The sequence below is a fragment of the Durio zibethinus genome, chromosome 25 (genome assembly GCF_047325235.1).
Source record: "Durio zibethinus cultivar Kanyao isolate XHJ-2024 chromosome 25, ASM4732523v1, whole genome shotgun sequence".
Taxonomy (NCBI): Eukaryota; Viridiplantae; Streptophyta; class Magnoliopsida; order Malvales; family Malvaceae; genus Durio; species Durio zibethinus.
The window spans coordinates 17,665,686-17,693,514 of NC_143186.1; the positions used below are offsets into that span (position 1 = coordinate 17,665,686).

Here is a 27,829-nt window from a genome sequence, read left to right on the forward strand (position 1 = left end):
GAGCCTCTGCTGAGAGGAGCTTTTTCAGATGAGATTTTAAAGTTGTTGAGCCTCTGCTAAAGTTGTTGAGCCTCTGCTGAGAGGAGCTTTTCCAAGAGAATTTTAAAGTTGTTGAGCCTCTGCTGAGAGGAGCTTTTTCAAGATGAAATTTTAAAGTTGTTAAGCCTCTACTGAGAGGAGCTTTTTCAAGAAAATTTTAAAGTTGTTGAGCTTTTGCTAAGAGGAACTTTTCCAAGATGAGATTTTAAAGTTATTAAGCCTCTGCTGAGAGGAGCTTTTTCAAGAGAATTTTAAAGTTGTTAGCCTCTGCTGAGAGGAGCCTTTTTAAACTTTCAAAGATATCAATTGAACCTCTGTTAAGAGGAGTCCTTTTCTATCGAACCAAAAAAAATAAATAAATAAATAAAAACAAATTTTTTTTCTTCTCTTTTCTCAATGTTTCATCTTTTCAAGCAAAATGGTTGTTTGTTTGTCTTTACCTTATTCCTGATTCACAGAAATAGGCAAAGAGGGGCAACTATAAACACCATTTTTTTATTATTATTTTTTCTTTTTTTTCTCATTTTTTACATTTGTCTTCTTCTCTTTTCTTTTTCTTTCTTTCCTCCTTCCTTTTCCCATCTTTTTCTTCCTTATCTGGTTCAAATCTAGTGCATTAAATGCACAATCCCTAAAGTCTAAAATAATTGTCGCTAGCTACCAACGGCCGATCGACAAGCTGCCCTATCACGCATGACAAGCATAAATCGTCAGTTGAAAAAATGGGATTTGAATCCCAGAAGATCTGGGATTTGAATCCCAAAAAGCTCTATAAATAGAGCTTATTATTTGCAAACGAGAAGGGAGGCAGAACCGAAGCAAAAACGGTAAAAAAAAAAGAAAAAAAGATTTTGTCAAAAAAAAAAAGCAAAATCATAGTCCCCAAGCAGGGGAACCCAGCGCCAAAAAAGCCACCTATAAAAAAAAGATCAGTCGATTTTGTCCAAAAAAACAATAAAAAAAAAGAAAAGAGATCGAAACTTTGAGCCCCGATCTACGTCGATCGGGCTGTTTCTGATAAAAAAGACACCGGATCTAGAAAAATCGCGTTGAAGAGAACTTTCAGAAGAATTTTCACATTTTTCGGTGACCGAAAATCACCGACAACGATTGCCGACAGTGACTTAGACGACGGTCGGCACGGTGGTCCGACGATCGGCCGACAAGCTCTCCCCAGAGCTCTCTTCCCTTTTTTTTTCTGAAAAACCAAACGAATGAACAGAAAAAAATTTTCAATTATTTATAGAAAACATTAAAAGCAAAACGACGTCGTTTTGAGCATAGGGCCAAACGACGCCATTCAGCCAAGGAGGATCCGTGCGTCAACCCGCGACCCGACCCAGGGTCCGCGCATCCGATCCGACTACCTGCTTCCTTAATCGGCTTCTGACCAGTCTGGCTGGACCGAAACTGATCCGTCCTAACCAAACTGAATCGGTGCTGAACCACCCAGATCGAGCTGAACTGTCAGACCGAATCGCCAGGCCGAATCGTCGAGCCGAACCACGCGTTGACCGGACCATTGACCGGTCCGGTTCAAGTAAATTTTTTTTTTTATTTTTTATATATTATTTTATTAATATTTATGCATATTAAAATATTTATATTTATTAGATTAAATGATGAAATTATGGTTAATTTTTTTATATAATTATGTTAATTTTTAGAATAAACTTTAAAAATAATAATATAAAAATAAATTTAATAATAACACTAAAGTAATAAAAAATGTAGAAAAAGGAAATTTTTATCCGACGATGAGATTCAAAGGTATTCCCAGTAACAGCATATTGAAATATTTATAGAAAATATTCAATATAATGAAATTCCTTTTTCTTCAAAATTTCAATTAAAATTAAAAAATTAATAAAATAATTAATAAAATTTCTAACAAATGAGAATAAAATGTGTGCATAAACATTGAAACATTTTGCATAGCATGCATGACATAATTTCTTACGAAAAATAAATTCGAGCCTCCGAGGATGAGATTCTAAGGTATTCCGAGAAGCGATGCCTAAGAAATCTTTAGGTGAGAAAAAGTTCTTCTAATGTTACCAACGTACTGGAACATTTTAAGAATTATTTCAATAAAAAGGTTTTAATTTATTTTTCTCTAGAATATTTTTTTTAATAAATAAAAAAATCAAGGAAATTATTTTTCAAACACCGATAATTAGACTATTTTTATCAAAATCAAAGGATAACACGTTGTTAATTGGTACCGTTTTTAACGGGCGCTGTGGGGGTGCTAATCCTTCCCCACGCGTAACCGACTCCTGAACCCAGACTGTTTCGCTGACCATAAAATTATCTTTTTAATAAATTTTAAAATTTTTTTAAAAGGATATGTTTTAGTAAGTGGTCAATCGCACCTAACCAAAAGAGATTGGTAACGACTCCGTTATTTTTTTATTTCGTTTCCAAATTCGTCGGGCGGACATAAAATCGTTACGACACTACCCTGCCATAAACCAAATCTCTCAACAACCATACCATTATCGAGCACCCCAACAACTGCTACCCAGACCAAGTTTTAGCCCTCAACCATCCAATTACACCTCTACACCTCCAGCTCGACCGTTTACCCGACCAACCTACCCAAACAACAATCAAAGAAACTCACAGAATAATAATAATCGGGAAAGACCTCATTTTGACTCAATTCCCATGTCTTACACCAATTTGTACCCTCAATTAACGAGAGGCCACCTTGTCACTCCTACTTATGCGAAATCATTGAGACCACCTAACCCAAGTTGGTATGACCCTAACGCCAAGTGTGATTATCATTACGGAGTTACAAGACACTCTACTGAAAATTGCACGGCATTTAAACACAAGGTGCAAGGTTTGATAAATGATGGGCTTTTGTCTTTTGATACTAAATTCAAGCCAAGCGTCAGTGGAAACCCTTTATCGGATCACACCGAAGGGAAAATCAATATGGTGGGTAAAGGAAAATATGTGAAGATCAAAAGATGCACGGATAAAGTAAGGACCCCTTTTAAACGGATGTACGACTGTTTGTATGAGACGGGCATGATTCAACCATTATTTTTGGATGACAATGGCAGTCATGAAGACCCTTACCATTTTTCTAAATACCATGGGAAAACAACTGGACATTCGATCCAAAATTGTGAGGTCTTTAAGCAAACATTGCAGAGCTTGATGGATAAGGCCATCATTGAATTCTATGATGAATATGATGGAAATAGTGTGAATACAGTGGGTGACGAGCATTTTAGCAAGTCTTTTATCCCTAAACCCCTCACTGTTTACTATGATGAGAAATCAGAGCCCCTAACTGAGAAAACTATCTTTTCTTCCAAGACATCAATGACCATTCATGTCCCTAGTCCATTCCCTTATCAGACCAACAAAGCAGTCCTATGGTGATATGATTATGATGTAGTGATATGAGGGCCTACTATGACCTCGAATAATCCAAGCGTGAAGAATACCACCAACATAATGGGAATAAGAGGAATGACCCGAAGTGATCGAATTTACACTCCTAAAATGTCAAAAAAGGTCAAAAAAGGGAAAGGCAAGATAAAAGAAGAAGCCACAAGGGAAAGCCAAGATTCTCAACCGGTGGTAAGCTCAAAAGTTCAAGTTAACAAACTTGTATAAAAAAAAAAAGCTTGTGAGTTTCTAAAGATCATCAAACACAGTGAGTACAGTGTGGTGGATTAGTTAAATAAACTGTCAGCTTGTATTTCCTTACTGTCTCTACTACTGAATTTTGAGCCGTATAAGAATGCTTTGCTGAAAGTGCTTAACCAAGCTTATGTCGAGCATAACATTTCTTTTGAGAAGGTAGACCACATGGTTGGGAATATTATAGCCTCAAATTTTATCAGCTTCAATGATGATGAAATACCTCCGGAGGGACGTGGTAGTGTTAAAGCCTTACATGTTACTGTCAAGTGTAAGTCTCATACTATGGCCAAAATGCTGATTGACAATAGATCATCTATCAATGTTATACCTCTAACAACATTGTCAAAGTTTTCAGTGGATCCCTCTCACATGTGAAATAGCCATATGATTGTAAGAGCATTTGACGGGGCACGTAGAGAGGTAATTGGCGATATAGAGATCCCATTATAGATTAGTTCTTGTACTTTCAATGTCATATTTCAAGTAATGGACATAACTCCAGCATATAGTTGTCTACTTGGAAGACCTTGGATTCACACGACCAGAGTTATACCTTCATCATTACATCAGACGGTAAAATTCATCATAGAAAGAAAACAAGTCTGTGTGGATGGTGAAGAGGACTTATTGGTAACAATAACCTTAACACCTCCCTACGTTGAGACAGTAGAAGAAGTAATTAAATGTTCTTTTAGAGCTTTTGAAGTAGCAAATGCTACTTATGTAAGAGAAGGGTCAAGGATATCGATCCCTCAATTGTCAAAAGCTACGAATATGTTAATTAAGCAGATTGCTGGTAAAGGTTGGCGAGTCAGGCAAGGCTTAGGAAAAACTCTACAAGGGATCACAAGAGCTCCATGCCCGATTGAAAACAAAGAAAGATAGGGGTTAGGCTATAAGCCTACGACTGTTGATAAGAAGAATGTAATGCTAGAGCAAAAAAAAAGAATGGCACGCCTCAAAGGACAAGATTTGATTGATGGGAAAATGATGTTCCCTTATTTGTATGAAACCTTCTGTTCAGTCCGGCATATCTATCTTGGGTCGATAGGAGTTGAACAAGAAAGACTGGTAATGGGATTAGAGGAAGCTTTCTCACGACTTCAAGTGGAAGTGGATGAAAGAGTCATGCAAAAGGAAGAGATCTTTTTTCCTTTTTAGAAGACTCAAAGAATTATGTACCGTGTTTATTATCCTTGAACCTTTAAACTCAAAAATTCCAATTGCTTCTGCCCAAGAGCATATGGAGGTTAAGTGTATGGGCTTATTTTCATTGTCTTAATAAAATGATGAATGCAATGCATTTCATTTATACCGTGTTCTCTATTTTTCATTTTTCCTTTCTTTTATTACCATTCTCTTTGCCTTTGCCAAGATCAATATATATTTCTTTGTGATTATACCCATTTTCAGGTTTTCTAATAATGAACATTATGGATGACCAAGGCAATAACATCGAGTTTGATTTTAAAAATTTGACTTACATTAGCGAGCTTGATAACGATGTTAATTCAGAAGACTATGATTTTTCGCATGATCTATTGAAATGGATAGAACAAAAGAGAAAATTATAGAACCCTACCAGGAATCAACTGACCCATTAAATTTGAGAGATGGTGAACAAGAAAGAAGTTAGGATCGATACTTCATTATCACCGATTAAGAAGCAAAAATTAGTGAATTTGCTGTAAGAGTACATGGATGTATTTGCATAGTTTTACCAGGATATGCCAGGACTTAGCACAGAGGTAGTAGAGCATAGGCTACCTTTAAAACCAGAATGGCGACCAGTATAATAGAAGTTGAGATGCATGAAGCCAGAAATGTTACTGAAGATAAAAGAAGAAGTAGAAAAGTAACTTGATGCTAGTTTCTTAGAAGTAGCCAAGTACCTTGAATGGTTAGCCAATATAGTCTCAGTTTTCAAGAAAGATGGAAAAGTTAGAATGTGTGTGGACTATCAAGATTTAAATAGGGCTAGCCCAAAGGATAACTTTCCATTGCCACATATTGATACCCTTGTGGACAACATTGCTAAGCACTCCACTTTTTCATTCATGGACGGGTTCTCTGGCTACAATCAAATCAAAATGGCTCGTAAAGATATGGAAAAAACTACATTTGTGACAATGTGAGGCACGTTTTGCTATAAAGTTATGCCTTTTGGGCTAAAGAATGCTGGTGCCACATATCAAAGAGCGATGGTTACTCTCTTTCATGATATGATGCATAAGGAGATAGATGTATATGTTGATGATATGATAGCTAAGTCTCAAAAAGAGAAAATTCATGTTGATAATCTCATAAAGCTCTTTGAAAGATTACGGAGATACCAGTTCAAGTTGAATCTAGCCAAATGCACATTTGCTGTTAAATCTAGAAAATTGTTAAGGTTTATAGTCAATGAAAAAGGTATAAAAGTAGACCTTGATAAAATTTGAGCCATTCAAGAATTATCAACACCACGCACGCAAAGGGAGGTGAGAGGCTTTTTGGGGCGATTGAATTATATTTCTCACTTCATATCTCAACTTACCTCGAAATGTGATCCAATCTTCAGGTTTTGTAAAAGTAATCCTGGTGAATGGGATGAAGAATGCCAAAATGCATTTGAAAAGATTAAAAAGTATTTGATAAGCCCACCGGTGTTGGTTCCATCAGTTGCAGGAAGACCATTGATTTTATATCTAACGGTTCAAGAAAAATAGATGAAATGTGTATTGGGGCAAATAGATGAAACTGGTAAGAAAAAGCATGCTATATACTATTTGAGTAAAAAGTTTACGGAGTACGAGGCCAAGTACCCCCAAATAGAAAAAATATGTTGTGCCCTGGCTTAGACTACTTGTAGACTCAGACAATACATGCTCTACCATACGACGTGGCTAATATCAAAATTAGATCCTTTTCAAGTACATGTTTTAAAAACCATCCTTATCAGGCAGGCTAACGAGATGGTAGGTCATGCTTTTAGAATATGATATTGTGTATGTGACACAAAAATCTATAAAAGGGAGTGCAATTACTGATTTTCTTGCTGATCGAACTATAAAAGATTATGAACCTATGAAGTTTGACTTTTCAAATGAAGATTTGATGGCAATCTTGTAGGATGAAGATAAAGAGCTTGTAAGAGAAGTATGGAAAGTGTTTTTCGATGGGGCATCTAATATAATGAGGCATGGCATTAGAGCAGTGCTAATATACCTAAAAGGAAATTATTACCCTTGTACCTCAAAGTTAGATTTTAATTACACAAACAATGTCGTTGAATATGAAGCATGTGTCATGGGGTTACAGATGGCCATTGAAAAGAAAATTGAAACACTAGAAGTATATGGGGATTCTATCTTAGTAATTTATCAACTAAAACATGAATGGGAGACTAGGGAATCGAAACTAGTATTATACCAAAAGCACATAGCTGGCTTGAGGAAACATTTTCAAAAGATTCGATTTCAGCATGTTCTTCGAGAAGAAAACCAGATTGCTTATGCCTTGGCCACTTTGGCAGTGATGTTTAAGTTAAATAATGGTGTGGGAATCTAACCTATTAGAGTACAAATGAAAGTTTCACCAGCTCACTGTTCAAATGTGGAAGAAGAGATAGATCGACAACCATTGTATTATGACATTGTACAGTATATCAAGTATCAAAACTACCCAGAGTAGGCTTCAAAAAATAATAAGAGGATCATTCGAAGATTAGCAGTAGGCTTTATGCTTGATGGAGAAATCTTGTATAAAAAAATTCGAGATCAGATTTTGCTAAGGTGCGTTGATACTGTGGAAGTAAGAATGATATTTGAAGAAGTACACGAAAGAATCTGTGGAACACATGCTAATGGGCTTATGATGGCCAAATAGATCATGAAAGCTGGTTACTACTAGTCTACAATGGAAAATGATTGCATCAATTATGCTAAAAAGTACCACAAATGTCAAATTTATGCAGATAAAATTCATGCCCCTTCAGTCTCGTTGCATGTCTTGGCACCACCATGGCCTTTCTCCATGTGGGGAATGGATGTGAACGGACCTATAACCCCAAAAGCTTTAAATGGGCATCGATTTATCTTTGTGGTAATCGATTATTTTACAAAATGGGTGGAAGCAGCTTCGTATGCTAGTATTACGCGATCAATGGTGTGTAGATTTATAAAAAGATAGATAATATGTCGGTATGATCTCTCAAAAAGGATTATCTCAGATAATGCTAGCAATTTAAATAATAAAATGATGAAAGAATTGTGTGCACAGTTCAAGATCAACCATCATCATTCAGCACCATATCGCTCAAAAATGAATGGTGCGTGGAAGCTGCGAATAAGAACATCAAGAGAATATTAAGGAAAATGACTTACACATATAAGGATTGGCATGAAAAGTTATCTTTTGCTTTACTTTCCTATAGAACATCAATCCGAACCTCCACAGGGCCCACCTCATTTTCACTAGTGTATGGGATGGAAGCTGTACTACTGATTGAAGTGGAAATTTCTTCTCTGAGGGTGTTGATGGAGACAAAATTAGATGAGGTAGAATAGGTTCAAGATCGTTTCGAGCAATTGAATCTTATTGAAGAGAAAAGGCTCTCAGCACTCAGTTATGGACAAATGTATCAAAGAAGAATCATGCGAGCACATGACAAAAAGATACGACCCCGATGCTTTCGTGAGGGCGAATTGGTTTTGAAAAGGATTTTGCCATATCAGCATGACAATAAAGGAAAATGGATGCCTAATTGGGAAGGTCCATATGTGGTAAAAAAGGTTTTTTCTAGTGGAGCTCTGATCCTTACAGAAATGGACAGAGATGAATTACCAAACCCTATAAATTCAGACATTGTCAAAAAATATTTTGCTTAAAAAAACAAAAAAACAAAAAAAAAAGGAAGTTATTCAAAGTGAAAACTCGAAAAAGGGTAGTTTGAATCAAAGGGGAGTCATTTGAGCTGAAAACCTGAAAAGGCGGCTTGAATGAAGAAAGAGCTTGGAGAAAGTTTTTCAGAGAATGAAAGAGTAGCACCGAATGGGTAAATTGTCACCAGATGATTTTTAGGGGGCAAGTTCTCATTAGTCACAGATGTGGGACAAAGATTGGTCATATGAAATCACAGGCGACAAGATCACAAATATAACGAGTTTTTAGAAAAGACTTGGTCTGGCCAAGGTCATTAAATGTTCATTATCTAGAGAATTGATAATTTGGTTATTGAAATGCTTTTGAGTTAACTAATTTTATGGCTCGAAAAGCTTATCTTTATCTTCCTAAACCCAAAATGTCCCATTAATGACTTTGTTTCACACTCAATTTTGAACTAGAAAACATTGCATTTATCATTTAAAATTAAGATATTGATTGATAAAGTTCATAATAGACCAATGCATCACTCGAAAAGAGAATGCAATATAAAGATGACAAAAATAGTAATATGGGGGCAGAAAGAATGAAACGAAATCGATTGATTACTGAAGACAAAAAAGAGAAAGGTGATAAAAAAAATTTTTTTTGAGCGACTAAAAGCCAGATGGGTTTGCCATGAGACAGAGATTTTTGGTCGAAAATTGAAAATTTTAAAAGGACAAGACTATTGGAAGCGGCTTTTAAAGATTGAAAGAATTGAACCAAAAGTTGAATTAACTTGGATGAAAATGCATGATATAATTCATTGGTTGCATTTTTATCCTTTCAGTCATCACAATTATTACATGCATCGCATACCTCTTGGTAAGTTGCATAAAAGGTTTCTTTATGAAACATCAGAAAGAAGTCCTCTTTTTCAAAACAAATATGATGGAATTGAAGGTAATATGTTACCTCTAAGATAATTCTTAAAACCAAACTGTCGGTTTATGGAGTACCCAAACCCCTATTTCTCAAATCAAAGCTCAGTTATGGTTATTTTTATTTCCCTGACTTGCGGTTTAGTCCTAGTCATCGTTAATAGTTGATTCATGGTTTAATTTCGATCATTCTTATAGCTTTTCGACTTACGATATAATCCTAGTCGTTTTTATTTCTTTGACCTACGGTTCAGTCATAGTTATCTTTAATCTTTGACTTATGGTTTAATTCTGATCATTTTTATATCTTCTTGACTTACGGTTTAATCTTAGTCGTTCTTATTTTCTGACTCGTGGTTCAATCCCAATCTCTTTAATTTAAAATTACAATTTAATCTCGATTGTTGTTGTGATCTTTTGATTCGTGGTTTAATCCTGACCTTTTTATTCTTTGATTCACGGTTCAATCACGATCTCTTTAATTTAAAATCGTAGTTTAATCTCGATTGTTGTTATGATCTTCTGATTCGTGGTTTAATCCTGACCTTTTTATTCTCCAATTCACGGTTCAATCCCGATCTCTTTAATTTAAAATCATAGTTTAATCTCGATTGTTGTTATCTTCTGATTCGTGGTTTAATCCTAACCTTTTTATTCTCTGATTCATGGTTCAATCTTGATCTCTTTAATTTAAAATCGTAGTTTAATCTCGATTGTTGTTATGATCTTCTGATTCGTGGTTTAATCTTGACCATTTTATTCTCTGATTCGCGGTTCAATCTCGATCTTTTTAATTTAAAATCATAGTTTAATCTCGATTGTTGTTATCTTCTGATTCGTGGTTTAATCCCGACATTTTTATTCTTCGATTCGCAGTTCAATCTTGATCTCTTTAATTTAAAATCATAGTTTAATCTCGATTGTTGTTATCTTCTGATTCGTGGTTTAATCCTGATCTTTTTAATTCTTCAATTCGCAGTTCAATCCTGATCTTTTTAATTTAAAATCACAGTTTAATCTCGATTGTTGTTATCTTCTTACTCGTGGTTTAATCCCGATCTCCTCATTTTTGACTTGTGATTCAATCCAAGTTCAATCTTTATCTTGTTATTCTTGACTCATAGTGTCGTCTCGACACTTTCTTTATTATTCGACTTTCGGTGTTGCCTTAATCGATTCTTTATTTTTCAACACACGATGTCATTTTTTTTATCACTTGACCTAACCTGTAAATAAATAAAAAAAATTTTGTTTCGATTTTGGCAAAATTATTGTCTTTGTCTTTGCTCTATTACTGATTATCAGTAATGTGCAAAGAGGAGCAGCTGTAGACATCAATTTCGTCCCAAAATAATAAATAAAAATAAAAATAATAATGTACAAAATATAGAAATAATACAAAATACAAAACAAAAAAATGCAAAAAAAAGAACAGAAAACAAAAAAAAAATCGAGGATGGCAGTGTTGCCATCCCTGGCACCACTGCCACCAGACCCTACACCCCACCCTTCTGATCACTATACCCTACCCTCCACCCCTCTAATTATTCATCCCGTTGACAAATGTCAAATAAGACAGAAATGAATAAAAGAGGCATGGGGCTCGTGTTTACACCCCGTGTCGAGCCCCATGCCCTTCCCCCCAAACACACATGGTTGGAGCTCTATAAATAGAGCTCCTAGCGAAGCCAAAACACAGAAAAGAAGGAGGGGGAGATTCTGTCAAAAAAACCTAAAAACCCACAAAAAAAATCAAATAGTCCTCCCCGCAGGGAGGAACCCAACGCTAAGAGCCCTTGCATAAAGAAAAAAAACAAAGTCAGTTTCAAAAAAAATAAAAAGTCAAAATACAAAAAAAAAAATCTGATCGAAACTTCACTAGCAGATCTAGGGAAGTGGGGACACTTTTTGGTGAAAGGGACTTCAGATCTGAACTCAGGAGGTCGAGGGGAACATTTCAGTGTTTTCTGGGAATTTTTTGACCACTGGTAACGGTGGCCGGTGATCGGCAAACGACAACGGTGACGACGGAGGAACGGTCGGTCGACCATCTGTGTTTGGTCGGAGAAAGAGAAAAAAGAGAGAAAAGAAGAGTTTTTTTTTCTGAGGAACGAAGGGAATGAATGAAAACATTTTTTTTAACTTTTATATAAACTGTCAATAACCAAAACGATGTTGTTTCAATAAACGCCCAAAACGACGTCGTTTAGGCCAAGGAGGATCCGCGTGCTAACCCAGACCCGACCCGAGGTTCGCGTAACCGACCCGCTAACTCGACTTCTCAACGGCTCTGAACTGGTTTGATCAGACCAAACCGAATCGCTCCCTGGACCGACCTGAATCGCTGAACCAACCAGACCGTTCCCAGACCGAATCGAACCGCCGAACCAAACCATCCAACCGAACCGCCGTTGACCGGATCGTTGACCGGTCAGGTTCAGGTAAAAAAATTTTTTTTTTTGAATTTTCTAATTTTTTTATATAATATTATTTTTGTTATTTTAAGTATTTGTTATATATTTATGCATAAATGTTTAAATTTATTAGGATAAATATTTAATTGTTATTAATAATAATAAAATGGAAACAATATAAAAAAATAATATATTTTAAAAATGTTTAAATAGTAATAATAATAGAATAAGCTTTTTATTTTCTCTGTCTAGATGTTAGAGGGAATAAAAAATATTTTTTCATACAAATAATTTCGCCTAGATGTTGGGGAATTATTATTAATAAATATTCATAAAAATATATATATAAGAAATTTTTAACTAGTTTCAAAAATTATAAAAAAATTGAACTTGCTCTAAAAGTCCGCCTAGATGATGGAGATTTTTAGAGATGTTCGCGTTTTAATTAAACCTCAACCTAAACTTAAACCCTAAAATTTTACCCTTAATCTATTTCAAAACTTCAAGGACAGGTGTGAAAGTCTCACATGAGATGGTTTGTTCCCGAATGCTGCCTAAATGATGGGGTATTTAGGAAACCCCATTTCATTGAGTTTTTCACACTAAGTTCTTAATTCACATTAATAATAAGATTAATAAATAAAAAGTATAATAAAATTGGAATCTTAAATATAAATAGTCGCACTTAAGCTCTACCTCGATGTTGGAGAGTTGGGGTGATCTCATTATACTTAAGAATCTAACTCTTAAATTGCATTTTACATGACATTCATTAACATGCATACGTTAGCATGTTATCATCGATAACTGATTGCATTATTCTCTCTTTAATTTACTGTTCAATGATAAAATATTTTATAATAAAAAAAGAATAATACTTAAAAAAAAAACCTTTTGTGATATTATAAAATAAAACAAAAATAACATTACTAAAGAAATAATTCTTTGTACTCTGCCTAGATATTGGAGAGTCACTAACAATTATTTTCTATAAAGATTGTTATTTCATTTTAATGATTATTGTGTTAAATCTTAGGCGAAAAGAGTTATTTTAAATTCTGCCTAGACGATAGAGAATTTTAAGATAATTCTTTAACTGAAAGATTTTCTCAATAGTTTTAAATAAATATTTTAGCAAAATTTTATTTTTTTCAAGTGAAGGGAATTAGTGTTAAATTTCAAATTAAAACCATTTTTATCTAACACCAAAAATATCGCGTAATTAAATGGTGTCAATTTATGGGCGTTGTGGGGGTGCTAATCCTTCCTCATGCGTAACCGACTCCCAGACTCACCTGATTTTTCGTAAATCGAAATTTATCTTTTCGATAAACTTTAAACCCGTTTTTATAGTTTTATTAAAAGGATAACCTTTTGGGTGGCCAATCACACCCTAACAAAGATTGGTGGCGACTCCCCCCCCCCTTTTTTTATTTTCTTCAATTTTTAAACTCGTTTTACTTTTGGTGGTCCCAAAACTATTACGACAGGTATGTCATAACATTTCATACATATAGATTCATGAATAATAGGGTCGTATGGAACATACGTTGCATTTCATATTCCACAATCCCTACAATATAACATTATATTCCTTGCATACATATTCATGGTTGATGAAAATTTTCATTTGCGTCCTTGTACATATAAAAATCCATTGTCATAGGCATATATGCATTTCGTGACATTCTCATGTTCATGTATTCATAAACATACTTTGTGTGTCTTTATTTTTGCGATATTCATTCAATAAGGGTAATAGTCTAAAATTTTTGGTCTAAGTCCTGAAATAAAATGTCTGTCTTGGTAGAAATTAGAATGGCAAAAATGAAAGACCAATTGAAAGCAAGGATTAGTGCTTTGGAGTTGAATCAAGAGGAATTATGGCTTAAGCTTTGAGAGATGAAACGACAAATGGCTCAATTGATAGAAATGGTTAAAGGTAGTGGTGGAGTTAAGTTTCTTCCTCCTCAAGGATCATTGTCACTTTTGATTCCATCAAGTTAAGATCAATCGACTCTTGTTAGTTCTAGCACTCTTTCAGAGTATATTAAGGCATTGGTTGATTTGAACAGTGATCAAAGCTTGGGCAAACTCAAGAGAAGAATGGGTGAATTAGCCTCGCAAATGATTGAACTCAAGAGTTTGATTTCCAATAAGGAGTCACCTGGCTTCAAACAACCATCACCAACTATCTCAAGTCCTAACCCGTACCTAAATCCTCCTTATGACTACTTTTAACCTCATTTCCAAACACCTAGAATTAAGCCCCCAAGTGTCATGCAACCTTCAAAAATTTCACACTTGAATTCACATCCCTCACCTCACATTTCACAATCGCTTGTTCAGCATGCTATCCAATCACCACTTTATCAGCCCAATCTTAACCCAGAGTTTCTCAATTCACCTCGAGACCAATTATACCAGCATCTTTTTAGTAAAGCAAACCAATCATAGGACAGAAAAACTCTGGTAACACCAAAGGAAAAGCCCCTATTGATCCAATACCCATGTCCTACATAGAGTTATACCCGCTGCTCTTAGGGAACTACCTCATTGCCCCTATCCCTGCTGAACCTCGCAAACCACCTTTCCATAAATGGTATAACCCTAACGCCCAATGTGAATACCATTTTGGTATTGTGGGCCATTCTCTGGAAGACTGCACAGCTTTGAAACATAGGGTGCAAGGATTGATGAAAACTGGATATTTAAGTTTTGATGCCAAGATGAAGCCAATTATTCACAGGAACTCTTATTTAATCTATGCTAAAATGGTAGGCAGTGCTATAGGCAATAGTAAAGTTGGTCAGGAGGATGAATAAAAAGTTTTTTAAGTAAAAAGTTATCCTCCCTAGTAATCATAGTCAACTATTTTTTAGGTGAGACAAAGGGAAGTGGGAGCAGGTCTGGTATTTTTTGGCCCCAGCCCTAGAATGGTTTATTATGTGTAAACTTGATACTTTTAGAATGAATGAAAACTTCTTTTGGCCTGGATTTTTATGAATTGATGCCTCTGTCCACTTTTAATAATTGGAGCCAGTGAAAAAGAGTGACAGTTGTGAATATACTTTCATCGAACTTTTTTAGAAGAAAGAATGTCTTTAGATAACCCAACCAGAATATATGATGGAACTCGAGTTTTTTCCTTCTTAAGAATAATAAAATTTGGCTTGCACATCATGCATCATCTATTTGAATTCATTGTTTTTTATGCTAGTTAAAAACAAAAGATGATGATTGTGAATATGCTTTTGTTAAACCTTCAAAGGCAAAAGATTTTCGATAATAAAATTCATGTTGTGCATTTTTAACTTTTGATAATTAATAAAAGGTTCAAGGATAGCTATGCTAGGAAACGAGGTCAGTTGAGTCTACACACTTATAGCACTCGAGTCAATACCAGAATCATGGAAAATGAAGATGCCAGTTGAATAGATAGAGTAGAAAAGGCCAATGAGAGATCAGTGAAACAGTTATGGGAATGCAACAAAACATGAACAGACAACTGGCAGAATTAAAATAGATGATAGTGAAATTGACAAAAAGAAAAGGAGTTGTTAAGACGCACAGGACAAGAGAGGAAACAGCTATCTAGACACCCTTGTATCCATCTGGGTTCACATATGTTCAAGATCCCCATGTGTTACAAACACCTCAAACAACTAATCAACCTTATATTGGCCATTTTGCCAAGTTACCATCAGTACAGACAAATGTCAATCTTGGACATACTTCTTATGACTTCACTACTGTGCCTAATATGGATGATCATAAAGAATTGAAGAAATTGAAAAGGGTGCCAGATCCATCAGAAGATATAGTGATGAAAAATAAGTATGATCTATTGAAAGAGAGATTGAAAGCAATTGAAAGTCATGATGTGTACGAGAATGTTGGCACCAGTGAACTTAGTCTACTACCTGATCTTGTTATTCCATCAAAATTCAAAGCCCCAGATTTTGAAAAGTACGATGGAACGAAATGCCCTTTAATACACATTACCATGTACTGTCGAAAGATGATAGGCTACACTCATGATGATAAATTGTTGATCCATTACTTTCAAGATAGTCTCACCTGACCTGCAGCAAGATGGTATGCTCAGTTAGACCAAAGTAAGATTTACTTTTGGAATGAATTGGCGAGGGCCTTGCTAGCATAATACAAGCATGTTAAAGATATGGTGCCAAATAGGTTGTCCTTGTAGAACATGAAAAAAAGATCAACTGAAACATTCAAAGAATATGCACATAGATAGAGAGACATAACAGCTCAAGTACAACCACCCTTGTCAGAGAAAAAAATTACTATTCTGTTTGTCAATTCTTTAGATACTTCCTATTATGAAAGAATGATTGGGAATATCTCTAAAAACTTTTTGGACATGGTGATTTATGGTGAAATTATAAAAAATGCAATCAAGAGTGGTAGGATTAAGTTAAAAGATGTAACAGATGTTGAAGAGAAAAGTACATTAAAATAAAATAAAAAAAGGTGCAAGCAGTCACAATGGAGGGGCATCTACCTAATAGCTTCATCCCGTACGATCTTTACCCTGCTTATTAACCCTATCACCTTGCCATAAGCCATATCTCTCAAAACCTATATCTTTGCCAACCAAGCTAGCATTTGGGCTTTCAAGCAAATTTCTATCCTCAAATGGTCTTTCATGATCTTGTTCCTACATTTGAATCCACTACCTGACCGACAAAGAATCGAAAGAGACCAAAAAATGATCAAGAGAAATTGTCCATCCCTATTTCTCACCTTTTACCTTTGCTAATAAAAGGTCAATATCTCACTCATGTCCCTCTGAAAACAACACCAAATCCATCAACAAGGAGTTACAATCCCAATGACAAGTGTGATTACCATATGGGGGTAATTGGCCACTCAACTAAAAAATATAGGTAGTTGAAAGAAAAGGTTAAAGATCTTATCAAGAATGGTATTCTGACTCTGGAGGTAATAGAACAATGGAAGTTGTTGACTTAATTCAATTGTCAAATGTGAGAAGTTGAGATGAAAATGGAGGTGTCATGTTTTGAAAATCAGGATAGGATGATTTCTTTATTTACTATGTATATATAACATGTGCATTGTGTCTCTAGGAGTTATTTAACTTATTTTGGAAAAACTGAATACTTTGGATCTTTTTCATGAAATTTTCTCTTTATGCATTTGTTTGAATAAAAGTCCCACATAAGTAACTTTAAAAAAAAATAAAAAAAAAGAGAAAAAGAAGTTTTATTTTGCAATAAAGATGGAAGGATTCTTAAAGGAAATGGTGATTACTATTAGAAAAAGCTCATCAAATACTTCTACACCTTTTCAAATAGTTTAATGACCTTAATCACTTAAATGATTGGACTCATCAACCATAACCTTTTCAGGAAATGTGAGTTTGAGTTCAGACCTTAAAGAGCTAATAACCTTTTCTTGGGTAAAGAACAAAAGAGATTAATTTTGAAAGTTTGTTTTGAATTTAAAAAATTAGATACTCTTTCAAATTTTTAATTGATAATTCAACGTGTGTCAAAATTTTGCTATGACCATGGATACAAAAACGCTTGAGCATTTTTCTTAAATAACTTTTGTTCCATGTCTGAAGGCATATTGAGAAAAAAAAATCCTTTTTTGCCTAAGACAATTTATTTCATACCTTTATACTTTTTTCTTCCTTTTTCCAAGAAAATGCCAAAAAATTTTGGAGCCCAAAGAGCCTTTTTGAACTATGCAATCAATCCTATACAACTTGATCGTCATTAGAACCTTGAGTAAAAAAAGAATGGGGCATAAAAAAAAATAAAAAAATAAAAAAGTAAAAAAAAAAAGAGAAAAAAATAAACAAAATGGACATATTCAATGATTTGCTCTTCTAGCCAAGTGATCATGTTTGAAATGATGAATGGCCATCTTTCTCTATCCTTCTCATACATAAAAATTATCCATTTGCTACCCATTTGAGCCTATTAAATTTTTTGTTCTAAAATAAACCTTAGCCAAGGATCATTTTCTACATTAGGGGGAAAATTAGGATACATTTAAGATTAACTTTAAGAAAAGTATCTGATATTGAAAGCAACTAATATGCCTTTCGGAAGTGAAAGTCTGGGGTAAAAAATGAACAAGGCTTCAATTGAAATTTCAAGATTCAAGAAAATGAACAGCCAAAAATAAAGTCAAGTATTTCTAAGGCAAAACAAAGAAACCTTAGAGATAAGAATCTGAAGCTTCAGTTAGAATAATAAAAAAAAGAAAATATGTACCTTGAAAATGAGAATTCAAGGTAAAAAAAAAAAGGTGAGTAAAGTTGCTGAGATTAAAGCCAAATGTTTCAAAAAAAAAGTAAAGGAAGAAAGTTAGAGAATGCTCCTCAAGATCCTTAGCCTAATTACCTTGAATAGCATATTTTGAGCCTATGTATCATTTCTTTCAGAACCCTTAACCTCAACCTACATTACACACCTTGAAAAGCTCATTTTGATCAAATGTGGATACTTGGATTGAAAAGCAATATCCTTGAATTTGTATATACTTGTTGAATTTTTCATTGATAAAAAAAAATATAGCTCTAAGGTGAAAACCCGAAAAGGGCAGTTTAGAAAGTCATTTTTGAGGCTTTATAATGAATTTCAGAGTTCCAAGGTTTTATCTGAAATAAAAAGTCTCGATACAAAGCCTTTTGAAAGATCAGTACCCATTAAAGACCTTTCTTAAAAAAAAAAATTAGCCTTATCTTCTTCTCAAATCTTGTTTGAAAAGTAATGGCTAGTTTTGACTCACATTGGAGTATCACATTTTTAATAAAAAAAGTGTTTTAAAAAATTTTCTCTTTTGTGAGCCCAAGAGAAATCCTTGCAACCTCATCGAGCTTTACATAAGATATGCCACCAGTGAAAAAAAATTGAATTGTCAATTACCTCACCCATGACCCTTCTAAATAGTAATCATCAACTTTCAATAGATTCAGAAGTCTTGAGTTCTAAATTTTTCATTAATTGTAAAGATACTTTATGTGAGGTAATTTTTTATCACTTTTGAAAATTTTTAAGATTATTTGAGCATTTTGTACATAATTCTAAGATCATTTTTTGGGTGAAAATGAAACAATGAAAATTTAAACAAAAATTTTTCAAAAAAAAAAAAAGAAGGGCAAGAAAAATCTTTGCATTTGCTTCGCTTGCATCTGCATCACAAGAAAGACATTCGTATTTGCATCACTTACATTGGCATTTGTATAAGACATTTGCATTCACACCATAAGAAGAATTTGCATTTGCATCATGGCATCTACATCCTAAGAAAAAGTATTTGTAGGGGCATCTACATGAAAATGACATTGTCATTTGCATTGTGAAAAGGTCAAATGTATCAAGCATTTGCATTCTTATGTTGGCATTGACATTTGCATCGACATTTCCATTAGCATCATTTGATGAGAATAAACATTTGTATCATGTTTGCATTTATCAACTTTGTAAATACTAAAAATAAAAAAAAAGGGGCATGTTTTTAAAGTTTTAAAGTCTCTGTTTAAGAGGAACCAATTTCAATTAAGATTTCAAAGCCTCTGTTTAGAGGGAACCTTCCTCAAAAAAGACTTTTAGAGTCTCAAAAATCTCTAATCAGGTGAAAGCCATGTTTTAAAAGATTTTCATATTTTTAAAGTTTCATTACCTCTGATTATGAGGAGCATTCAAAGATTTTGAGATTTGCAAGACCTTCGGGCATAATCTCTAAAAGTCTCTGCACATGACTTTCAAGATTAAAAGATTTTCATATTTTTAAAGTTTCATTGCCTCTGATTCTGAGGAGCATTCAAAGATTTTGAGATTTGTAAGACCTCCGGACATAATCTCTAAAAGCCTCTATGCATGACTTTAAAGATTAAAATATTTTCAAAATTTTAAAGTTTCATTGCCTCTGATTATGAGGAGCATTCAAAGATTTTAAGATTTATAAGACCTTCGGGCATAATCTCTAAAAACCTCTATGCACGACTTTCAAGATTAAAAAATTTTTAAATTTTAAAGTTTCATTGCCTCTGATTATGAGGAGCATTGAAAGATTTTAAGATTTATAAGACTTTCGGGCATAATCTCTAAAAGCCTCTATGCACGACTTTCAAGATTAAAAAATTTTTAAATTTTAAAGTTTCATTGCCTCTGATTATGATAAGCATTCAAAGATTTTGAGATTTGTAACACTTTCGGGCACAACTTTCAAGACCTCCAGACATAATTTCGATTCGCGGTGTTATCCTGATCAATTTTTTATTTTTGACTTACGGTGTTATCCCAGTCGATTTTGTAAGGCCTCTGGGCATAATTTTGATTCACAGTGTTATCCCGATCGATTCTTTATCTTTCGACTTGTGATGTTATCCAAGTCGATTCTGTAAGATCTTCGGACATAATTTCTAAGACCTTCGGGCATAATTTCGATTTGCGATGTTATCCCAATTGACATAATTTCTAAGACCTTCGGGCATAATTTTGATTTGCGATGTTATCCCAATTGATTTTTTATTTTTGACTTGTGGTGTTATCCCAGTCGATTCTGTAAGACTTTCGGACATGATTTCTAAGACCACTGAGCATAATTTCGATTTACAGTGTTGTCCCAATCGATTCTTTATTTTTGACTTATGGTTTTATCTCAGTCAATTCTGTAAGATCTCCGGGCATGATTTTCTAAGACCTCCGGACATGATTTCTAAGACCTCCAGACATAATTTCGATTCGCGATGTTCTCCTAATCGATTCTTTATCTTTCGACTTGTGATGTTATCCCAGTCGATTCTATAAGACCTCTGGGCATGATTTCTAAGACCTTCGGGCATAATTTCAACTCGCGGTGTTATCCCAATTGATTCTTTATCTTTCGACTTGTAGTGTTATCCAAGTCAATTTTGTAAGACCTCCAGGCATGATTCTGTAAGACCTTCGGGTATAATTTCGATTCATGGTGTTATTTCGATCGATTCTGTAAGACCTCCGGGTATGATTCTGTAAGACCTCTAGGCATGATGTCTAAGACCTCCGGGCATAAATTTGATTCGCGGTATTATCCCGATTGATTTCTTATTTTTCAACTTGCGGTGTTATCCCAATCAATTCTGTAAGACTTTCGAGCATAAATTTGATTTGCCATGTTATCTCGATCGATTAATTATTTTTTGACTTGCGGTGTCATCCCAATTGTTTTGTGTTTTAAAAAAAAAAGTTCACGATTTGCTTTCGGACAAAATCGTTGTCTTTGTCTTTGCCCTATTCCTGATGCTGTTTATATATAGCCTCGACTGTCCAAAAGATGCTGTTTCAGAACAAAGAACCAAAACGACATCGTCTGGACCAGGGAAGATCCGTGTGCACCTGTGACCTAACCCGGGATCCGCGTAACGACCCGCTGACCCGGATCCTCCAACAGTTCTGAGCCAGTTCAATCAAACCGAACTAAATCGCTCCTCAGTCGATTCGACTGAACTGTAAGCCGAACCAACCCCTTTCGGTCCAATCGAACTAATTGTTGACCGGACCGTTGATCGATCCAGTTCAGGTAAAAAAAAATTTTTTTTTTGTATTTTTAAAATTTTTTTTATATTATTATTTTTGTTATTTTAAGTTTTGTTTTATTTATTCTTGCAAGATAAATTTCTAAATTTGTTAGAATAAATGTCTCATTGTTTTAATAATAATAAAAATGAAAATGATTAAAAATATATATTAAAAATGCTCAATAAAAATAATAATAATTATTATTATTATTATTTTCCTTGCCTAGATGTTGGAGGGAATAAAAAATATTTTTCTAAAAATAATTCCGCCTAGATGTTGGGGAATTATTATTAATAAATTTTCATAAAAAATAAATATATGAGAAATTTTAATTAATTTTCAAAAATCACTAAAATCAAACTTGTTTCGAAAATCCGCCTAGAGGTCAGAGATTTTTAGAGATGTTCGTATTTTCTTAAAAACGAAACCTTAAACACTATTTTTTAATTTTCAAAATCCTAGGTTTCTAAAACCCCCCATAAAATCCAAAACCCTTTAAAATCTAAAATCCTAAAAATTCTAAGGACACGTGTGAAAATATCATTTGAAGCAATTTGTTCTCGAATGCCACCTAAATGATGGGGTATTTAGGAAATTTTACTTCGTTAAGTCTTTTTACACAATTTCTTAATTCGCATTAATAATAAGATTATTAAATAAAAAGTATAACAGTAAATTGAGATATTAAATATAAACAATCGCACCTAAGCTCTGCCTAGACATTGGAGAGTCGGTATGGCCTCATTATATTTAAGAATTCAACTTTTAAATTGCATCTCATCCTACATAATATTGCATCTCATCCTACATAACATTCATTTGCATACGTACGTTAGCATGTTATTATCAGTATTTATTTGCACTATTCTGTCTTTAATTTTTATTTACTACTTGGTGATAAAATATTTTATAATAAAAAAGAATAATACTTTTAAAAGAAAAAATTATGATATTACAAAATAAAATAAAAGTAACATTCTGAAAGAAATAATTCTTGGTACTCTGCCTAGATGTTGGAAAGTCACCAACAATTTTCTATAAAGAGTGTTATTTCATTTTAAGGATTATTGTGTTAAATCTTAAGCAAAAAGAGTTACTTTAAATTATGCGTAGATGTTGGAGAATTTTAGGTAATTCTTTAACTTAAAGATTTTCTCAATATTTTTAAATAAAAATTTTAGCAAAATTTTATTTTTCCAAAATGAAGGGAATTATTATTAAATTTCAAATTAAAACTATTTTTATCTAACACAAAAAATAGCGCGTAATTAAATGGTACCAATTTATGGGCATTGTGGGGGTGCTAATCCTTCCCCACACGTAACCAACTCCCGGACCCAACTTGATTTTTTGTAGATCAAAATTTATCTTTTTGATAAACTTTAAATCTATTTTTATAGTTTTATTAAAAAGATAAATTTTTTGGTGGTCAATCACACCCTAATAAAGATTAGTGGCGACTTGTTTTTATTTCTATCGATTTTAAAATATTTTACATCTGACGATCCCAAAACCGTTACGACACTACCAAATCTAGATGAGTAGTGGTGAAAGCAAGTGCTTCTTCTAGTACATGTTCTCCATGGACACATAAATGTCCAACTTCATATAATTCTAGCAAGCCTTTCACATCACTTGTTAAGGACATCTTGAAGTGTCCTTCATCATCTTTAAACTTGTTGAATGTTTTGCTTAATCAAGAAAGGTATATTAAACATTCACCAAAGTTTGACATAGTAATACTATATACATACATATATATTATATGGAATTTCTCCATTGTGGAAGTACATAATAGGAGATATTGGACTTACCACATTGAACATTAAATCCATTATCTCTAAGTAATTGAAATTGAAAAGATGTAGCCTCGAGACTTTTGTCATCTTTGTACTCATGGTCATCATTAATATTTTGCAATGTATCCTTTATCTCTCTTTCAAAATGGTAACTCACACCTAAGCATTTGATTATATCAATTAAACGTAATTTATGAGATGTATCATCTGTATGTACCATAAGCATCTTCCTTACTTCTTGCTTCAATTCTTCGTATTGTAGTTGAGTTGAAGCATCGATATTCTGCAGAATTGTTATGAAGGAAAAAAATTCATAAATATAATGTTAAGGTGGCAAACATTTTGTTTTATACACATTCTTGTTCATACGTGAATATACACGTATGCATGAATCAATACGTGTAAACTAGAGGAATTGATGAATTCACCATCTAAATTATTTACCATTTTAGAAGGACTTGAGAGGAAAAAATCCCCCCAGATGCTAGGATGAAAATTGGCAGAGCAACGATTCTTGATGGACTTGGAATCATGAGTTGAAGCAGGAAGTGATGAAGAAACTAGAGAAAACATCTCTTGAGCTAAGTAATTATGTTGGAAACACTATAAAATGAGATGATCTTGTAACACAAATTTTTTTTCTTGTGGTCTTCACGATCGAATATGGTGTGAGCCTAACTGCCACTATGTTGTTGTATTTATAGATGTTTGTCAGCGTGGAAATGTTAAGTAAGCTCTTAACTTGAAAAAAAAAAGATTATAAGTATAGATTTGAATTCCAAATTTATTAACTATTGTGTGATTGCATAAATAAATTGAATTGAACTCCGGACCTAAAATTTAATTTTCCAACCAAGATCCAATTAAAATTCCAAGAATACAAAACCCATTTTAATACCCAAAAAACTTCTTAATAAAACAGGGTGTTTACAATTGTGGTCAAGCAATAACTATGAAATGTGAGGTTCCAAGTCCCTTTTCATATAAGAGAGTGATGGGTGTGTTTCATTCATGAACTTCTAAAACAATTGTGGATGGTATATTTATGTAAAAAAAAAAAACATACTCTGAAGTTTGAATTATAACGTCTTTAATTTTTTTTATTTTTAAATTGTGATATGCTATATTAAAAAAAAAGAAAGAAAGTAGCCATTGTAGATACCCTATTTAGTCCAGACCCAAGTCCATTGGATCTGGTCTAATAGGGTTTGGGTCTAAGTCCATTGGACCTAGTTTAGGATCCAAATAGCAGGCCCAATTGACTTTTATTTTTATTTATTTTTATTTGATTTTTTAGTTGATTTATCTGTTTTATTAGATTTATCATTAGTTTAACAAGATTTAGTGATAAAAAATAAAAAAAATTATATCTTTGGTCTTAAATTGGAGATTGTAAAGTTCTTATAGGTTTTAATATAAGGTAGGATGAGTCTTAAGTTTTTGATAACCCAGTCGAATGAGGACTTTGATCTGATCAAAAATTCTTCTGATCTAGTCCTATAAATAGCAACAAAGCAACGAAAACAAAAAGGGGGAGAAACACAGAAAACAGAAGCAACAAGCCAAAACCCAAGAAAGAAAAGTGGAACTGAAAATTGGAAAAATGTCTTCTCTTTTTGAAATTCTCATGGTTGCTGAGAAGCCTAGCATCGCTCTTTCCATTGCTTTTGTACTCTCTCATGGCCAAATGACGACAAGGAGGGGCCATACAGATATCCATGAGTTCAACGGGCCTTTTCTTGGCTTTCAGGCTCATTTCAAAGTGACTTCAGTTATTGGACATATATTCAGTGTAGATTTTTTAGCTTCTTATTAAGACTAGAATGCCACTAATCTTCTAGACCTATTTCAAGCATCAGTTATCAAGACAAAATCAAACCTAAAGGCCCATATTTCTAGACATTTAAGTCAAGAGGTTCATGGTTGTCGTCATTTAGTATTATGGTTGGATTGTGATCGTGAAGGAGAAAACATTTGTTTTGAAGTCATTGAGTTTACATGATTTCATGTGAATGAGGCAAAGAAAAATGTTTATCGTGCTAGGTTTTCTTCTATGACCGAGAAAGACATCTTGAAGGCTATAGACAATCTAGTGGAATCGAACAGACATGAGGCACTGGCTGTGGATGTTCGGCAAGAGATAGATTTGAAAGTTGGTGTTGCATTTACCCGATTTCAAACTAGTTATTTTCAAGGAAAATATGGGAATCTTGACTCCAGGGTTATCTCGTTGGTTCTTTCATCTCTTCCCTAGCATTTTGTAGTTCATTATGCATTTTTCTTTGGGGTTTTCATGCATCCTTTGTTTCTATTGCATTTATTTGCATAATTATGATATCCTCACCAAGGATGTGAGAAGTTTGTGCAATTTTCATATGCTTATACCAGAAGTCTAGGTTACATTGTAGTTTTATTGGTAATAATATTCTACTGACATCGAAATTCATTGTCGCACTAGGTTTGTACCCTTACTGGTTTGATAACTTAATTAACTACATAGTCTCTAAATGGTAAGGTCTGGTATGTCATTCCTATGTTCTATCTTCTCATATCCCTTCTTATATGTTGTATGGTTAATTTTTCTTTCAGCTCTCACCCATGTTTCTTTGACCATTAATTAATAATTGTTGCTTTAATATGCTTCATCATCAAAAGCGTCTATTTTAAACTCAATCTTGATTGATTTACCATACATATGCCATGCATATTGGCATGTCATTCTTGGTGGTGTTTTTACCTTTGCTTATTCACAATTTTGTTTTCTGGATATTGATCTAGTGAGCTTCATCTCCAGGTTTCTCTTTCTAACCAACTATATGAAAGTTTAGGGCTTAACTTGTCTGCTGACATAATTTTATGCTTTTAGCCTTACCTTTTACTTTTAGCCTAGGCAATGTTGATTTTTTGCTTTTAATTCATTCTCATTCTCTAGAGTTATTCTGACTATTTCATAAAAACAGTTTTGTTTATTTTCAACTTAGGCGCAACTATTTAATCTACTAATTAATTGCTTATTTTAGCTATGGACCATGTCAAACCCCTACACTTGGGTTTTGTGTGCAGCGATATTTTGCAAATTAATACTTTTAAGCCTGAAAAGTTTTGGGCATTACATCCTTATATTATTCAAAATGGTTATAAGCTTCATCTAGGATGGAAACGTCAAAAGTTGTTTGACTTAGATGTTGCAACAATGTTCCAAAAATTGGTGACAGAGGATGGAATTCTTGAAGTAATTGATGTATCAAAAAAATGGGAAAGCAAAGGTCGACTTTCTGGTCTCAACACAATGAATCTTTTGAAGGTTGCTTCAAGTGCATTAGGCTGTGGACCTCAGACGGCCATGCAAATTACTGAACGCTTATATACATAAGGTTTCATAAGCTATCCACGAACCGAAAGTACAGCATATCCTTCATTGTTTGCTTTCAAAAGCACATTTAAGGTACTAGAAAACAATCCACTGTGGAGTGACTATGTCCAAAGACTGCTTGCTGAAAGTTATCATAAACCATGCTCAGGAACAGATGCTGGCGATCATCCTCCTATAACTCCAATGCGACCAGCAATTGAGGATATTCTTGGGAACGATGCTTGGAGATTGTATCAGTATGTCTATCAACATTTTATAGGAACTGTGTCTCCTGACTACAAATACGTAAGTAACAGGGGAACGAAAACAAAACAGAGAGATAAAAAAAGAATCACAGAAAAAAAATCTAAAGATAAAAAACACACAAGAAAATTCGTAGTGAAATAGAGAAATTGGCATAGCTTGTGTTTAGAGCAGCAACATGCAGTAGACCATCGTGTAGAGTCACCAGCTGGTGGGAAAAAGTAAGGAAAAAAGTGCCTAGACTGCAAGTCTAAGAAAGAAAGAAGCAAACGAGAAAGAGAAAAAACAAATAGTTTAGGGAAAGTTGGAAGTATCACTTTTCCTTGAAAAATTTCTTAAATGCTTTAAGAAAAAGTTGAAAGTATCAATTTTCCTTAAAAATAAGTTTTCAGAAAAGGTTTTTTTTGAGGAAAAGTTGAAAGTATCAATTTTCCCTGTACAAAAGCAATCGATTTTTTTTCTTTCTATTTTCTTGAATTTTTTTAATGTTAAATAATTCGACGATGGAGCCTCTGCAAGTAAAACAGTAGTTTTTTGCATACTCTTGAGGTAAGGGAAATTTCTCAATTTTCTGCTAAAAGTATTAGAGTCAATTGAGAATAATTTCTAATAACTAATTACTTGATAAATTTTTAAAGCTTATTAGATAACACAAAATTAAAATGGTACAATCTTTTGATGGGTGTTGTGAGGGTGCTATAACCTTTCTCACATGTAACCGAACTCTCGAACCCTGTTCTGGTTAATAGACCCGAATCTATTTTTTTAGAGACCTTAAAACTTAGGTGTTCCCTGAAAGGATAGATTCCTTAGGTGGCCAATCGCACCCAGATAAAAAAGATTGGTGGCGACTCCTTCAAGTCAATGTCTAGCGATAGATCCCTGGATCTAGACATTATGATAGTTTGGTGACTCCATTGGGGACCTCTGAGAGTCAAGCTAG

At 33.8% G+C, this 27,829-nt stretch overlaps 2 pseudogenes across 1 annotated transcript; one reads left to right on the plus strand and one right to left on the minus strand.

Annotated features, from left to right (window-relative positions):
- The window catches only part of LOC111275741 (putative terpene synthase 2), a 49,765-nt pseudogene extending 26,254 nt beyond the window's left edge, over nt 1-23,511 (minus strand).
- Nucleotides 23,512-24,683: 1,172 nt separating this feature from the next.
- LOC111276148 (DNA topoisomerase 3-beta pseudogene) lies at nt 24,684-27,798 on the plus strand (annotated as a pseudogene). The gene is made up of 3 exons (XR_016333611.1): nt 24,684-25,499; nt 26,291-26,928; nt 27,700-27,798. The product of XR_016333611.1 is annotated as a DNA topoisomerase 3-beta pseudogene (transcript).
- Nucleotides 27,799-27,829: the final 31 nt, after the last annotated feature.